Source organism: Monodon monoceros, unplaced genomic scaffold (assembly GCF_005190385.1).
Source record: "Monodon monoceros isolate NGI ecotype Baffin Bay Population unplaced genomic scaffold, NGI_Narwhal_1 Super_Scaffold_5, whole genome shotgun sequence".
NCBI classification, from domain to species: Eukaryota; Metazoa; Chordata; class Mammalia; order Artiodactyla; family Monodontidae; genus Monodon; species Monodon monoceros.
Window position 1 is genome coordinate 42,964,970 of NW_021703782.1, and position 18,513 is coordinate 42,983,482.

Genomic DNA, 18,513 nt, shown 5'->3' on the forward strand with positions numbered 1-18,513 from the left:
CAAACAAAACTATTTCAAACAACAACCCCAATTGCTGAAGAGTCACTTTAACTGGAGTTTGAAAAGAATGCCAACATCCAGCTGCCCTTGGCATTTGTGGAAGAAGTTTTGTGCAATGGGAAGAGCACCAGACTCCCCTTTCCAGTCCAGGCTCTGCCACCTGACCAGCTACAGTAAGTTTCTCAACCTCTGAGTTGCCATCTATAAAATGGGGGTAATAAACAGAGACTACCTTATTATAAATATTATAGATTCTCTTGATGCAAATTAGCAACATCCCCACCCCACGCAGTAGGTGCTTAAGACATATTTGTTTAAATAATAAATAAGATACAAATTAAGGATTTTAGGATTTATTGTGTCCAGTCCCTAAATGACACCACTGTCTCCCTACTCCCACCCAATTAGTACCTAATTTGAAAATCACAGATCTAGGCCCAGCCATTGATGGCCTCCAAGAGTCAAATGTCTATAATTGCTAGCTCCTTAATATAAAGGTTAAAATGATGACAGTGGTATAGATAAAGAACGTCTCCCCAACTCATCATTTGTTTTTCAAGTAATAGAGTACCTTTGCACTGTCTGGAAGTTCTGCAAGTGATTTCAACCCCTAATTGAAACCAAGTGGTCAAAGGACCTTAGAAATCATACTTCCTACACTCAATAGACATCATTTCCAAAATTGAGAGAAGAAATATCCACATGGCCTTGGTACTCCATGTGTCTCTTGAAGCACCATAAGAAATGAATGGGAATGTTTTGTGATTTGGGAATTGGATGGGGGTTTGGACCGGTGTGGCCCCTCACAGCTACTCACACCTTTCAGGAGAAAACTTGCTGAACAGAACTCTGCTTAGAAACTTTAAGGAGCCCCACAATTCAGACTACTTTCTCTGATCACGTCATAGCCAAAGATCAGATGGAGACTATTCTTCAGGGTTGCACATGTTTGCTGGCACAGCACTCCTGCTGCGTCAGAACCTCACATGACGCTGACTCATTATTGGATGAAATGCCAAGGCCTAATAGTGTTGGTCATATGTAACTTGCCACTTGCAGCCAAGTATTCCAAGCCCTTTCAGAAATGGTGCACCAACTTGCTTCTCCACTATACCCTGAAATATGTGTATGATCATAGCTACCACAGACTCCTGAATTCTCTTGCCACCATGAATTTACTCCTGTCTCTTCTGATGGCTCTCCTCCCCCATTACAGTCAGCCTTTGTATCAAACCTAATGCAGACGCTGGGAGGCTCTTCTTTTTGGTCTCTCAATAAATATTTATTCAACTCAATTTAGTCGCACTTAGAGATAACAGGCAGCAACCACTACCACATTTCCTAAACACATCTGAAGACTCATTGCCTAGGGTCAGGGTGATAGGGGGTTGTTTCCTTACAGAAAAAACAATTTTCTCAAATGCACTGCATGCAGCTTCAATACAGGTACTGTGTCTTACTTATTCAAGCTTTATAAAAAATTCAACACATCTGTCATAGCAGCTTAAGGCTCCAAGGCAAAAAATCTTAATCAGTAACAAAATTCTCCTGAAGTAATAGGTGGTTCACAGACATCAAAGAAAGAGTCAAACCTGTCATGAAATATGTATTGGACAAAAATAGCATAGAACCAGCTCTTGATTCTTGATATTTCGAACAGTATGTCCTCCCATCTTCCACGTGGATTCCCTGTCTTATTAGTTTGCGTACACTCTGTGCCTGCAAAGTGCTAGGAACATAAATACATATTTTGGGTTTTTTTTGTTACAGAAATAAAAATGAATTAATACAGGGTTGCAAGAGAGCAAGAAAGGAACTGAAAAAGGAAGCAAAAAAAAAAGATAAAACCTGTGACTAATCAACATTCATTCCATAAATATAAGCACTTTGGCATCATTTCTGTGTGTATTAACATCTTAAATCTAAAAACCAGCCTACGAAGCTCAATTCTGTGTCCAACCTGGACAAAGCTAAACTCTTATCTGTCCTCTGCACCTGTAACTGCTTGACTTATAAATAGTTTGCCCTTTTACTTTGCTTCATGGTCAGCTGCACAGCAGAAGGAATGCCTGAGATCACATTGCTGTTGTGACTAATCTCTACAAAGAATAGTGCAGGAGATGAAAGGGAAACCACCTCCAAAGCCCTCAAAATCAGAAGCAGGGAGCCCACCAGCCCAACGTGGAGAGTCACAATGCAGGGATGTCGTGATGTGACTTGCTGAGAAAAAGAAAGAAAACAAAACAAAAACACTGAAAAGGATTTGGCCAATATGGGACAGAGATAGTACAAGAAAAGAAAATAATTGGCCAGTTTCTGAGAATTTTTGCACTTTGAAGACAGATAGTACAATATCTTAGTATAAGTTTTAAAATACACTGCCCCAATCAGTCAGCTCATTAGTACGTTACACAGCCTCAAAAATTATCATTATGAATTTTATATGGTAACATAAAAATTCATCTATTTGTTCTTCTGATGAATATTTATTGACCTTCTTCTATGTGCTGGCTCTGCTTCAGATACTGGGTGTACATGAAAGGGCAAAACAGCTAAACATCTCTTCCATACTGAACCTAACATTCTAGTATAATGCACATAATATAACGCTACGTCAAGGCACAGGATAAAATCCAGGGCAGCAAAAAGGAAAGAACATGAACTTGGTGGCCTGGCAGATACAGTTTTAAATCTCAGTTCTGCCACTGACTTGCTGTATTAGTGTAGCAGTTTAGCCTCTCTCGCTGATTCTCTTTTCTACATTTATAACGAAAGGGAACATAAGAGCTATCTCATAGTATTATTGTAAAGATTAAACGAGATAAAAAGCCAGTCTGAACCGGATCTGACAATACAGTGTTCTAGGTGTCCAAAAAAATCCTCTCAGTAGAGAATATCTCACACACACATACAGACACGCACACACACGTGTGCACACAGCCTTATAAAGTAATTTTTTAAAAACTAATGCATTGCTGAGTATGGGGAAAAGTCAGGGAAATCCTCAGAGGCCAGAAACAATGATAAAACACATATGCAGAGAGGGAAGCAGGTGCTTGAGACAGCATTTGTCTTGTGGGCATCTGCCAACACACAGTGGACCCCCAATCAGAGAACCAGTAAGGTGGGGAAAAAAACCTAAATCCAGGATTCTCAGAAGAACACACCTTCAAAGGGGCATTAGATATTTCCTGTCTTACCCTTAATTCTGGGTGAAAAAATGTATATCTACCCAGAAAGTTACTAGCCATAATCCTGCGCTCACACAGATTTAGGACCTTCTGGTCACAATACCATTTGGACCTTAAAAACAAAAATAAAGCTGATGATTTAATTTACAAAATTCCTGGGTTGGTGCTACCTCTCCTCAGTCCTCCCCCTCTACCCACACCGGACAGAAGTAAATATAAATTCTTTCTAGAGGAAAGCACATTAAACTCAGTCCTCAAAGAATTCCCACAAATAAGATGTCAAGGCACATGGTGTTTACACACAATAAAACCAGACACTATAAATGAAGGTCAGTAGAAATAATAAATTTTAACAAGTAGTCAAAATATTAAATGTGTGATAAACATTTTAAAGAAATAAAATACAAAAATATATAAAAGGAAATGAGACTTAAATTACCAGGCAGGTTTTTAAAAAATAAAAGTCCTGGAAATGAAAAATCTAATCATTGAAATTAGAAATGCACTGGGGGAAGTGTCCAGGCAACACATGGGGGCATGTTTATTTCTGTAGGCTTGTATCATTGATCCATGCTTTTTTTAATTGTGATGTTTTAACAGCTTTAGTAAGGTGTAATTGATATACAAAGAACTGCACATGTTTAATGTTATACAATTTGATAAGTTTGGAGATATGCAACACCCATGGCATCATCACCACAATCAAGGGAATAGACATATCCAACACCTCCTAAAATTTTCTTCTGTGCTTTTATATTCTTCTTTTTTCTTCTGTGGTGAGAACTCTTAATATGAGATCTACCCTCTTAACAAATTTTGAAGGGCACAATACTACTGTGTTGTTAATTATAGGTGCTATGTTGTACCACAGATCTTTAGAACTTATACGTCTTTCATAACTGAAACTTGCTACACATTGAACAGTAACTGCCCATTTTCCCCACCCCCAGTCCCTGGAAACCACTATTGTATTTTCTGCTTCTATGAGTTTGACTATTAGATTCCTCATATAAGTGGAATCATGTAATATTTGTCCTTCTGTGACTAGCTGACTTCAGTCAGCATAATGTCCTCCAGATTCATCCATGTTGTCACAGATGGCAAGGTTTCTCCTTTTTTAAGACTGAATAATATCTATTGTATGTATTTACCATATTTTCTTTATTGATTTATCTGTTGATAGACAACGTTGGTTGTTTCCATATCTTGGCTATTCTGAATAATGCTGAAGTGAACATGGAACTGTGCTCCATACTTTTTCCATTGAGTTATGAAATATAATGATTCCTTAGAGCAGGGGTTCTTAAGTGGGGTCCATAACTCATAGAATTCAGGGAGTCTATGAACTTGAATAGGAAAAATTTACATATTTATTTTCATTAACTGGGATCTAGCATTGCTTTCAATTTTGAGTGTAAACAACAAACCATGGTAGTGATAATAATAACTTTGACTTTTTACCAATATAAGTCTCAGATATGTTTATGTCACACAATAATTATTGCAGATATCACAAAATATTGTTTATAGTCATCTCATCAGAATCATATTACTCATTGTAATAGACCTATATACTTCCCTGTTACTTAATGCATTAATTTTAAAGAGTGTATATATTACTATATCACAATGTTTATATTTTTTGATAACTATATTTTAATATAATTGGCTTCTTTTTGTAGTCGTTTGTGTTTTATCCTATCTGTTTAAAAAATTCATTATTTAGAGAAGTCCCTAGGCTTCATCTGACAGCCAAAGGTGCCAGTGGCACAAGCAAGGTTAGAAAAATACGGCAAAAACAAACTCAGGGAAAAAATGTTATGACCATCTGCAAATTTAAATTAAAATGAGCTCCTTTTGTATTTTTTAACTCTAAAATTGGCCCTTAAATATAGCCCTTTGACAAATTTTATACTAAGTATATTTTTGTTTTGGCTTTCAAGTTTTTTTCTTTTAATTTATTTATTTATTATTTTTGGCTGCATTGGGTCCTTGTTGCTGCATGCAGGCTTTCTATAGTTGCGTTGAGCGGGGGCTACTCTTCCTTGCGGTGCACGGGCTTCTCATTGAGGTGGCTTCTTTTGTTGCGGGGCATGGGCTCTACGTGCGCAGGCTTCAGTAGCTGTGGCTCGCGGGCTTAGCTACTCTGCGGCATGTGGGATCCTCCCGGACCAGGGCTCGAACCCGTGTCCTCTGCATTGGCAGGCAGATTCTCAACCACTGTGCCACCAGGGAAGTCCCCTGGCTTTCACGTTTTAATGTAAACGTTTGTCACAATTTTAATAGTGAAAGAGGAAAGGAGTGAAGAAAGAAGAAGTGAAAGATTTGTTTTGCAATTTATCAAGCTATATGCTCTTACCTCCTATCTTACTGAAAAAGAAAAAAGAATATTTGAATGTCTCTACTTTCTCTTAGTTATTTTCAAATCACTCAACTAAGAATTTATACTGGAAATTAAGCATATATATTTTCAACCTCTTGAGGAATAAATTATTTGTATTTACTACCTAACATTTAAAATATAATTTAGTTTTCAGATGTTTCTACACAGGAGTCTGAGTTTGGGTATTCTATAATTTGACAAGTCTGCTTTATCTCATTCCATCTTAGATCCTTCATAAAATACAGAAATAAAATTCAAATATTTCCTCTTCACACTGATATTTTACCCACTTCAACTCCCTCTCTGGACCTTTTCTGTGGCATTCTATCTTAGTCCTTGGAGTTCTCTCTGTGTCTCAGGTTCATTAAACTCAACTGACCCACCACACCCCAACCAGAACTTCAAAAGAAGCTATGAACAGCAGCACTTGTTCTAGCTGGAAGATCATCCTGAGTCCCTCCCTGTTTACTCTTGAAATGTTTGGGCCTCCTTTCATCTCCCGTTCTCAGATTCTGGCACAACAACCCAGCTCTGACGTCAGCATCTAACCCTCTGGATCCCAGGCTGTCGCTGAAATTTTTATGTCATGCCATTCTGACTCTGTAACTCTGCTCACACAGCTAATCCTGCCTAGGATGAGCCTTCAAATTCCCAGAGGACAGGGATTTGAATATCCACTGCCTCTTTTCATATAGCCCAACCAGATCTAGAAGGATCTATACCATTAGCCACAGTTGAAACAGGACTTTTAAGTGACCCCCTGTATAATATCATTGGTCCTCTCCTGAAACTCAAATAAAATCAACCCTCTTCTTACACTTTCAAACCTATTTTGGCAAAATGACATATCCAGTACAACAGAAAAGTGGCCTTTTCTGAAAGTTTTCTTAGGGGATAGAGAAATACAGTGATGCCTCACAACCCAGAGAAAAACTTCCAAAAATGTTTTTTACACATCTCTCTCCCCCAGATCCCCACATCATACAGCAGTAGCCCTCTCTCTCTCCCTCCCTCTCTCTCTCTCTCTCTCTAAATCTCTGTCTCATTGCTGCTCTCTAAATTCCATGAAGCCATAAAAAAGAATAAGAAAGATCTCTATGAACTCATGTGAAGCAATTTCCTAAAGATATTGTGAAGTGACTAACAGTACAATGCATAAGAGCATATATAGTATGCTACTTTTTGTGTAACGAAAGACAAGGAAGTAAGAAATTGTACATATACCTGCGTATCTTTACAAAAAGTAACAAGAAAGGAGAAACCTGAAAATAATGAAGTTGGTTACCTACAAGGGGTGAGGGGAACAGAATGGAAGGGACATGCAAGGCAGTGACATTTCCCTGTGAATTTCTATTTTTTTAGTTTTGACTTGAAATTATGCTAATGTTCTACATACTCAAAGAATGAACATACATATTTTTAAAAGGATAAGGAGAAAAAAACTAAAACTGAAAGTAAACTGGAACAAATGAACTCAATCTTATTTCAAAAGAAAAACATAACATTATAGGGATGGGATGGCAAGGAAAGAACTACTCCAAGTAAGTTATGATCACAGTGTTTGACCCTCAGTCTTAGACAAGGCATAAAGCAAAGGATGGAGAAAAGTAAACACATTTTTGAACTCTTTTTTTAAAAAACTTTTTGGAGTTTAGTTGATTTACAATGTTGTGTTAGTTTCAGGTGTACAGCAAAGTGAACTCTTTTTAATAGGTTTGTTTTTAATGGTATGGGCAAAGAAATTCTGAAATTATTTTATATATGTTATAGGACTTATAGCAAGTAAAGAAATGTATCAAGGTTGTTGGGAGCCATGGTTTTCTCACTGTTGAAAAAGGGAAAAACTAACATAGAATAGAGAAGGCAAAACCCTGTGAGAATGGATCTGAATTGGTAGTATCAGCATGGACTTAAGATTTCTAATATATATACTTGTATATGCATGTATATGTGTCTGTATACATATTTATGTATGTGTATATACATATACATATAGCATGGGCATATATGTCTATATATTTGCATATATGTCTTAGTCATGTTCACAGAAAGGCTTAAAGGCAAAGTTATCATAGTAGCAATGAACACCTCCAGGGCCCAGATGTTAGTCTCTAACACCATTCCCCACTAAAGAAAACCAGGAATTCTAGTTTCCTTGACACCAGACTATACTCAGCTGCTCAAACTAAAACTTTTTAATTAACTTTTAAAAAATGAACAGTTATTATTAATGATTAAAAATCTCCAAATGCTACATTCTTTTGAAAGGTATATAAGGACCCTCAACCTTTAATATTTTTAAATCAAATAAAATTCCTAGAGCACTTTGGCAAATAACTTGTTAAAATATTTAAAGAACCCTATTTCATAATTCAAAAAAGAAATGAGCTTTTGATATGAATTTACTGGGTTTGGGGATAACAGCAATTTCAATATGCTTAGAGAAATACTACCCTGTCTATATCTATGTCACCAAGAAACTATCTAGGAAATTAACTTGTAAATTGAGTAGTCTTAATGTGGAAAACACATCTATCTTTTGCTTCGACAGACTTTTCCTAGATTAGGTAGAAGTTATTCAGGAAGATCTCAGATCTGTCGGTTAAATCAGAGGTTTGTCATTAATGCTTTTCCTGACCTCCTTGAGAAAACTAAGTGAACATTTTTTTTAATCCAAGAAAGTTGACCCTATAAGGAGGTTCCAGTTGTACACCCTTTGTTCACCCCAGGCAACCTCCTGTTTTGCATCCTATCTCACTTAAGTTTTTTGGCACCAGACTTACAGTTTTCTTTGTCAAAAATAGTTAGCAGCCTTAGTAGACCAGTACGTTTTGATGAGTGGCTTCTTATAAAGGAAACAAGAATATGGTCTTAGCCTGATCTTCTTGTAATGAGGTGTGGCCATGGGTTCCTTCCTGGGACCTAGGTTCAGATGGTATCAGCAAGGAACCCTGTGAACCCCCACTAACCCATCAGCAAATGACTCAACCTACTTCCTATTGATAAGGTCAATGAAGAAAGGAGTGGCCAAAGCCACAAGAGGGAAAAACAAAACCCTCCATTTGGGAGCCAAGGCACCATCCTAGGCAGTTAAACCTATATGCAGCCTAGGGTCTGACTATAATCAGCTTGCCAACAGTTCAACAAGCATGGGTGTCCTGAGAACTCAAAACAGGAAAGAGACATGGATATCATTCAGGTCCTAGTTCATTCTTCAGAGATCAAAAGTGAGGTTGCTCAGATGAATTGCTCAAGACAAAACAGTGGCACACCTAGGCCTAAAACCCTAATCTTTGGTCTAGATTCTAGAATTTTCTCTGAAATGGAATTTGTGTGGTGATGATTTTTTGTATAAGCTGCTTTAATCAGCTAATGGAAATAATGCACACAAGTTTTGAAATGTATATAAAGAAATTGTTGAAGTAAAATTCCCAATTGATGAAAATCATTACAGATGAAAAAAGTATGTGTTGTAAAGAAAATGAAAAAAATTCAAAGCATTGCATGTTAGCGTTGAAAGAACAGTGGAGGGTTATCTGCCTCAGAGATTTTACAATGGGTTTTTTGTTGTTGGGTTTTTTGAGGTTAGTTTTTAGAGGGGAGAGTGGAGGAGAGAAGTGTTCTGTTGTTATATTTTGCTTTGTTTGTTTAGATTGTTTTTAAACAGCGGCCCCTGAGACACCTTTTCATTCCTAGGAACTCAATCACAGTTTGAAAACCCCCATCTATTTCGGTCCCCTTGTTTTACTTAAAGGGAACTGAAGGCCAGACACTAGGGTCGCTCAGTAAGAAGCAAAGACGTTTACTTAATGAAGTAACGAAATAAAAAGACTTTCTCAATCCATTATTACTATGCTGCAAAGGGAGGCCAGGGAAGGACGAGAAAGGGGAGGAAGTCGGGGAAGGGGTCCATCCCCGCGCCCCGCGCCCGGGGCCCAGCCCTTGGCGGGGCGTTCAGCCACTGACCGAGGCCGGCGAACACTGGCCCGAGCCTGGCGTAGACACGCAGCCACCGAGCGGCAGAGACCGGCGACGCCGCGGGACTCCGCGGCCTCCAGGAGATGCGGAGGTGGCCTCTAGGCCCGAGATCCGCTCCGTGGCTCGGATGGGAGGAGCGCAGCAAGGTGAGGGCTCATTCGTGGAGCAAGCATCTGTAGAGTGAATGCAATACTGCAGGAGGTTGCAAAAACAATGGAAGAACTGGTCCCTGAGGGGATGGAGTTTATAGTGGAGTTAGGATGTGTGTGTGTGTGTGTGTGTGTGTGTGTGTGTGTGTGTGGTGTGTGTCCTCAAAAGTAAATGCTTGGGAGAATGTTGCTGAGATGTCCCAGAACTGGCTGGTGTATATGGAAATCCTGCTGGATTGACAAGACGCAGTACAGTCTTCAAAGGTGTTTTGTAAGAAGTGTCTGTACATTATTAGGGTTTGAGAAATAACAGCTCAACTGCCTCACAGTTGTTCCGGAAGAATGATTTCAAATGCCTTGTATCCGAATGTTAATCCTAATCCTAGGGACCATGAGTTGATGGGATGTTCTAACTTGGGAAGTGACTGTGTCTGCATTAGTTAAGTTACATGAAACAATCTTCAACTGGAGGGATCAGTTAAAGAACCTGTCAGGCCCAGTGCTCTTTTTTCCAAAAGTCAAATATTTAAACCAGTCAAAACAAACATTCGTTTATCTTAGAGTTAATACTTTCCAAGGTATATTAATGACTCATTAATCGTTTATTTCATACAACAAATTTTTATTGACTACCGTGTTCAAAACAATGTAAGGGATAAAAAATAAGACTACAAAAGGGTCTTCTAACAGTTTGCTAGGGAAAGATAGTACTAGACAGCCCATTCACTTGTAAATCAGTGCACCATTATGTGCCAAAGTGGACATAAAAGTTAGTATGTGATAAAGTTACTATCAGAAAATCAGTAAGGAAAGGAAAAGTTATTTTTTATATGCTATAGAGATGAAACAAGTCCTGTCAGTGCCTCCCGTTACACCATACTCCTAAAATTAATTCAGAAGGAATAAGGAATTAAACATTTTTAAAAACCGTAAATCAAAACAAAGCAAATTTAAGTATATATTTATTATCTAAAAATGGGAAGGACTTTCTAAGTAAAATCTTTGAAAGAAACAACAATGAAAAGTATTGATAAGCTTGACTGTAAAAGTGTAAAACTTCGCTGGAAAAAACAGATGAAATTAGAAGAAAAAAACAGAAAAATATTTAACATAAGGTACACAAAAAGGTTATATTTTTACTATAGACAAAGTTTTTACAAATCAATAAGATGAACCCTGAAATAGAAAGTTCGTCCAACATCATGATAGGCAAAGAATTACAATTATAGATAGAAACATTTGAAAAAGAATTTTCAAAAAAACATTGAAAAATAATTCATTCTCACAAAAAGTTAAAGGAAAGATGCAATATTTCAGGCATTTTATTTTAAAAGTTACATGTTAATTTTTTATACTAATGAAGTTGAATTAAAATAAGTACTCATTTTCTGGAAATTGAATTGGAAAACAATTTCTGGGGGAAAACTGGGTAACAGATTCTAAAAACCTTACAAACATTCATACTCTTGAACACTATTTCTTGAACACTATTTAGGAACACTATTTCCTAAAACAGTAATCCTATTTTAGGAAATCGAATTAAATAAATTTTATAAAAATTAAAAAGCAGAACTTTTAAATTGACCTTCTAAAACAATATGCAATTAAAACTAAACATTTTGCAACAATCCCAGAGACAATAATTATTTTTACTATAATAGATCACAAGTCTGTCCTCATCACCATCATCATCAAAATATTATAATTAGTATACATGTTTCTTCAAGTCTTTTATATTTTCCAATAATTTCTCACATTTTTGCTTAATTATAAGTGAGATATGTTGTTTAAAAATATATGAGAGAAGTAAATTTGAATATGGATTGAATATTAAAAATTATTCTTAATTTTGTAAGTTGGGATAATGACATGGTTGGTACATAAAACATACTCGTTCAATTAGCAATGCATAATGAATATTTATGGATGAAATGAGACAATGTCTGGAATTTGCTTAAATACTCTCACCCCTCCCCCCAAAAAAGTGAGGGTCTAAATGAAACAAGATTGGAAAAATATTGATAATTATTGAAGCTGCATAATAGGTTCATGAGAATTTATTACACTTTTTCTCTTCTTTTGTGCATGCTTTAGATGTTCCACAATAAAAAATTTTTTAAATGTCAGTAGAATGGTTTTAGCAGCTACTAATAAATATGTTTTACAGAGAGAAAAACACTGTCCTAGAGAAATCATACAGAATGACACCTTCTAAGGCAGCAGAGTTTTTTCTCAGTGCTGTTTATCTTCTTAAAATGTAAAATATCTCTAGCTTTTTAGTTATCTCCCTTCCTTTGGAGCCCTCACACGTTATTTTCCTTTTTAGTAACAGTGTGTATTTTTAGTACTCTGTTACATGAGTACTAGAAGTGGGTCAGGAACCATGGTGAAAATAATTTTTTAAATCTCAATAAATCTTATTGCTGCTTATCATATTTTTAGACTTTTACATATAAATATATAAATGTATGTATATATTTTATATTATATATTTTCAAAGTATATAACATTTAGATATTAAAAGCATATTTTATGTAATATAAACATATGTATTTATTAAATTTTTATAGATTTATTTTGAAAGTTATATTCTTTATGAAAGAAGTCGATATTCCCATCAGTTATAGATAGAAATAAAAATTCATTCATACAACAGTCAATGTCAGTATGCAAAAAAGTACCATCCGAAAACTGCTTCTACCATGCTATTTCCTGTAATATGTTTCTTGTTGCCAGAGTTGGGGACAAAGTTTGAGAGAACCATTCAGATGGAATGGGATGATACTTCTCTTGTGTTATTTCAATTTTTGTCTTTTCTTCCACCATAGATTTGAGACAGGAGGCAGCATAGAAATATATTATTATAAAAGATGAAACCTCTTGCTCAGGAAAATCTCTCATCACTTCCAAAGTGATAATGAGATTTCTGCTTACATATGGCAAGCCTTGTTTCAGTTAGTAGTCTGCCCTGTCCTGGAGTCAGTCTTAAGTTAATTAGGCTGCTTTAGTGGCGGACTTGCCATGCATGATCTGCAAATACAATGGGATTTGAGGCCATCAGGCTTGTTTGATTTTTCCACATCCTTGTGATTCTTACTCAGCTCTGAAGTCTTGACTCTATGACCCAGACTTCTCCATCCTTCCCTGTACCTCCATAGGCCTTGACATTTATAAATTCCCTCCCTACTGTTTGTACTTTCAATTTCCCCCAACAGATCTTGATTTATCATGCTTTCAGTTATTCCCCTCTGCCTTCACCTTGTTCCAATAAATCCTACACCACCACCACCCTGAGTCTTTCTAGCCTCCCTACTTTCAGGCCCTCCCCCAGCCACTCTAACCACAACCCAATAGAGATCAACATGGGTATCTAATGCTCCCAAGGCTACAGAGTTGTGATATCTCATCTACCAGCTCTAAACAAGTGATTCACACAATAACGCCACTTTGACAAAGACTTATAAAATAAATACTGATAATATGTATTTTCTGCGGTGTTTTTACCATCACCTTGGGCAGAAGGAAAGGATATGGGCTTCATTTACAGTTGTGGGGACAATGAAGCACCTTTAGAATTTAGTGCATTTCAAAAGTATGACTTTCCTCTTACCCACTAAGTTCAGATATTGCTTCTTGGTAATAAGGAAAATGAGTAAAACTTAAACCTAAAGCTAAAACCAAAAGTTTCATTTGAGTCAATAATTTCTAACATGGTCATAACCAAAAGCACACTAGAAAAGTTGATCAGATTTTTTTTTAAAGTTTAATTTGAATTTTATTTTTTCCCCCAGTTTGCATTCAAACATTGTGTAACTTAAAATACTTTTCAGCTACTCACTCTACCATGAAGTGTGTTCTCCTTGTGGCCTAATGACTCTGTTCAATTCAGTAAACATTTGCTAGGCATCAGTTATGTTCAAAATACTGGAAATGTAAATGTGTCATAATAATCATAGCTAACAGTTCTTGACTACTTACTCTGTTCTAGGCACAACAATTGTCATGTATTATTTTATTTAATCCTCACAGCAACACTATGAGGTAGAGGAGCTGTTATTTTCAACTGCCAAACTAAAAATTACCTCTAAAATGACAAAACCTTAGACATACAAATTTAGATGTACTCTAAAGTGTTATATCAAAAAATATATTTATTAAACTGACAAATGACATGTGAAACACAAATAGGCAAATATGTAATCTTAGAGGCAAATGTGTAGAAGACTACAGCCCACTTCTCAGAGCTTGAATTCATGAACGGTCCTTGCCATTGATGTCATAGTATAGGCATTTCATTGTTTGTTAGCATTTCTTCCAGGAGTTTGGAAAGGTGTGAGGATAGAGAAGAAAGGAGAGAATAGAATTCAAAATTTTTCCACAGCTACACCCTGGTGAGAAGTTCGTTAAGGGATAATTGGAAATGACAAATTCAACTGAGATTTTGAATTCCCATAGTCTCTGAGATCCAGATTTACCTATCAAATTTGGAAATTGAACTACAATTTTTGACCACTTATAAAAGCTAAGTTTTTGACCACTTATAAAAGCTAAAGGCTTTTTGTGCATTATCCCATTTAGTAATCACAACTATGGAACACAGTATTCATATTCCTATTTTATAGATAAGGAAACCAAGATTCACAAAGCTAAAGTAATGTGTGCAAGTTATCAAAGTTGTGGTCCTAGAGGAGGGTAGCAGAGAAGCCTCAAGGAAAGACTGAGTTTTGAAGTCAGGTAGATGTGGGTTCAAACTGGAGCTCTGATATATTCCTGCTGTGTAACCTTGGACCAGTTCCTTACCTTGTCTGAACTCTGCTTCTTTAACTATCAATATAAGGAACTATAGTACCTATTACATAGGCTTGCTGTAATAATTAAATGAGGTAACATATGTACAGTAGATTCTTAATAAATGATAGCTCTTCAAATTCCTACCCACTGTGATTAATGTAATAAGGGAAAATCCAGGTCTGCCTCAACTGGGCCAAGAATCTCCCTCAAATGGCAGTCACTATGCCCTAGAGGAAAACGTAGAGAATGACAGAGTGAAATTTATATGAGGAAAGGATAAAGGTATGGGCAGAATAACGAGGGCCAGAGAAAGCTGTTCATATTAAATGATACCATATCAGGAATTCTTTGGTTTTAAACAACATAAACCACAATTTTAAAGGAGTTTATTGGCAAGATATGGAATGAAGTAGCTCACAAAATCAAAAGAAACTTGATAACTAACTTCTTGCAGGATAAAGAAGGCAGGGAAGCCATGACCTGTCATCGAGGCAGGTTGGATAATCTCTTCAGGACATGACCATGGGAATGAAGCCTCCAACCATTTTCTTTCCTTAAGACACTCTCTAAGATTCAAAATCCTAAGAGACAGTGTCAGTTAACCTATCTTGTGTTACTACTGGCCCCCTTGGTTAAAAGAGTCCAATCACCTTGCATGACAGTCTTGTATACCTCAAATGACAGGTAATAATTGGGAGGCATGATTCACCAGGGAAAGTTGGGTTCCTGTAAGAGAAGGAGTAAGGAAGTCTGAGTTGGCAAAAACAACAGGGTCCATGACAAATTATATGTGGGTGATGGGAGAAAAAGTGTAGGAGGAAACACAATTCTGGGCAAACCTCTTTTATACCATTGATCAAAATGCTTTACAAGTGTTCCTTTATCTCAGTCCCCCATGACATTGTGAACTCCTTGAGGGTAAGGGATTGCTTTGAATATTTGTCCTCAGTACTTGTCACATAGGGGGTTCTCCTGCAAACCTTAGACTCACAAAAAGTTTCCATTTCACCGCACAGTAGTGTTGCAACGGGACCATTATGGGTTAGGTCTCATTAACAAAGGAAGAATATTCATTTACATGAATCCTGCGTATAAAAGTCAGGATTAGATGATGAATCAAATTAGTTAAAGTTCAGTTTTCAGCCTTTAGAATTTGTGAGTAATGTAGGTGAGGGAGGGGAAAAGATCTTGAAATTCTAGTAAACAATAGTAATAACCTTTATTGTCTACTTTGATATGTGCAGCGATAACTTTATTCCTGGCTAGTTGATTTTAAAAAAAAAGTCAAAATCTCATTTAAAAAACAGATAAGATGCAGACAGAAAGATCCTGGCCCTTCACATCCATCCCTGACAGGGCAATAACATAATTTATCCAACGCCACACTCCAACAACCTGCAACTCGGAATTGTTTTCTCACAGGAGCATGTGTGTATATCAATTTACCCATTCCTCTTGCCAGGTTCCCTTAGGATATATTTCAAAGGCTCAGAGATACAGTCTAAAACCTTGGGATGTACTCTAAAACCTGGGCTTTAAAACCCCCATGGCTCACATGGGACTCAAACTCATGTTTATTAGCATTGGACACTAGCAACTGATAACACCCTTGGTGATATTTGTTTTGTTAAAACCTGATGTAAATAAGTTTTAGAGTCAGAGTTTAAAAGAAAATTTATGGAAGATTATTAGAAATTGTTATGACTATTTTTATTTCAAATAATTAATCACAAAGTGACCTTTAAATTTTATGTAACTAAGTAATGAGTCGATTTTTCTAAGAAACTAGAACTTTGTGGTCAACTGTAGGTGATATGTAATGAGCTTGGGACTATATCTATGTTTCTCTGTTGTTGGTGTATTTATCACCATGGCTCCAAAATGTACAGGGAAAGACTTTTAAACCAAGAAAGTAGGAAGGAAATTCTCCCTTTAATGCCATCAAACAAAATTGTTAAAAAACTTCCAGAACCCATCCCAACATCCTTTTTCATCTTCTGCAAACATAATCATTGGGATTTTGTAAATATTTCCTCCTACGAAGAAAATATTGTTCATTAGAAGTAGAGACATTCATTTTAAGGTGGAAAATTCCAGTTAACTAACAAAACATCAATTAGGTTTCCACAATGTCAATAATGAAGCTAAAGGGCATTAGCCCTTATCACAAAGTTGTCAATAAAAGGATTGCGTGATATTAGGACAAAAAGGGAAGTGTTCAAATAGTGGTACTTATCACCTTGGATTTCTAGGGGGCTATAAAATGCTCCTGCTACCTTATGCCTCCCCTTCCAAGTGTGAAGCAGATAAGGAGAGTGTTCCTCTCTCTTACTGATTGTAGGCCTAAAGCAAAATGGCCAACTGACTTCCCTGGGCTAATAAGTTCACCTCTAAACTAAGGGTAACATTGTAAGTCTTTACTATCTGCAATGGTTAATTTTATGTGTCAACCTGGCCCAGCTTTTTGGCCAAACACCGGTCTAAATGTTGCTGTGAAGCTGCTTTTTTAGGTGTGATTAACGTTTAATCAGTAGACCTTGAGTAAAGCAGATTACCCTCCTAATGTGAGTGAGTTTCATCCAATCAGCTGAGGGCCTTAAGAGCAAGGACTGAGGTTTCCTGAACAGAAAGGACTTCTGGAGACAGCAACATAGAAACCCTGCCTGAATCTCCAGACTGCTACTCTGTGGAATTCAGACTCAAGGATGTTACATCAACTCTTATCTCAGTTTCCAACCTGTTGGCTTGCCCCTCACAACCATAAGAGCCAATCCATTCATATATAAATTTAAATATATAAATATTTAATTAAATAGATATAAATATATAAATTATATATATATACAAAATCCTAATATGAAATATATATTATTTATATATATCCTATTGGTCTGTTTCTCTGGAGAACCCTGACTAATATACTATCTTGGTGTGTTTCCAAAGTTTTAATGAATGGAAAACAAGTGACTCTTTTTAACTTAAATAGATAAAGTAGAGGAATAGATAAAATAGAGGAATAGAGGAATTCTTCTGATTTCATATTTTATAAATCTATAAATAGCACCACATTTTCTCTCACTTCCTTGTTTAAAACCCACAAATGGCTTCCCAACCCCCACAAGGCCCTGTGTTTTCTGCCTCAGACAGAAGGTTCATCTAACAAGGTTACCGGCATCAAGCATTTACACAAATCACTTCCTACTCTTGGGCTTGAACAGTCAGTGGAAAAGAGGATGCACCAGTCTGTTCCCTTGTGAACACAGAATTAAAAGAGCTGGGAATAGACACTCTTAATAGTTTCAGAAGAGTATCTAAGTGGATTGTTCTATTCCTTTCCTGATATTTCTGCCCAGACAACTGGGGCCTACATGCCAAATCAGATTACTTTCTGCGCTGAGAACTGCTGGCTGCCTAGTGAGAAGGTTTTAGCCATTGGTGCTCATTTCTCCAAACTCCCTTTCCATAACATGATCTGTTTCTACAGTACGACATTCCCGTAAGTGTGATGCAATACTTACGGTCCTGTTTTCCTAGGGTACACACCCTGATCACTTTGATGCGATTTGAAAAACACCCTGGTACCTATAAATAAATAGAAAAGACATCTTGGTCTCATTAGCAACACATTTAAAAATTATCTCTTAGGTTACTGCCACAGAGGGTATAGTACATTTACTTTGGATCTATTGTTAATGTTCTTCAGTTTGAATGGAAAATGTTTCCTGATACAGTCCCTGTGATCTGAGAAGAATGTTCCCATTTGGGATCTAGTGCTCCCTGTGTTCTGCTTAGGTCATCCTATTCCTGAATAATTTGGCCATGTGGTTTTTCCCTATGTCTGAGTTATATAACACCCTGTCCTAAACCTGTCTAATAATCCTCTGTTGTCAACATGTTTGGAAGAACTTAGGTTATTCCATTCCCACCCCTCACCAAGCATAGTACAATGTTTACCCTCTGAGACAGATACTAATAAAATGTCCCATAACAAAGCAAAAATCTGTAGAAATTTCCCAACAAA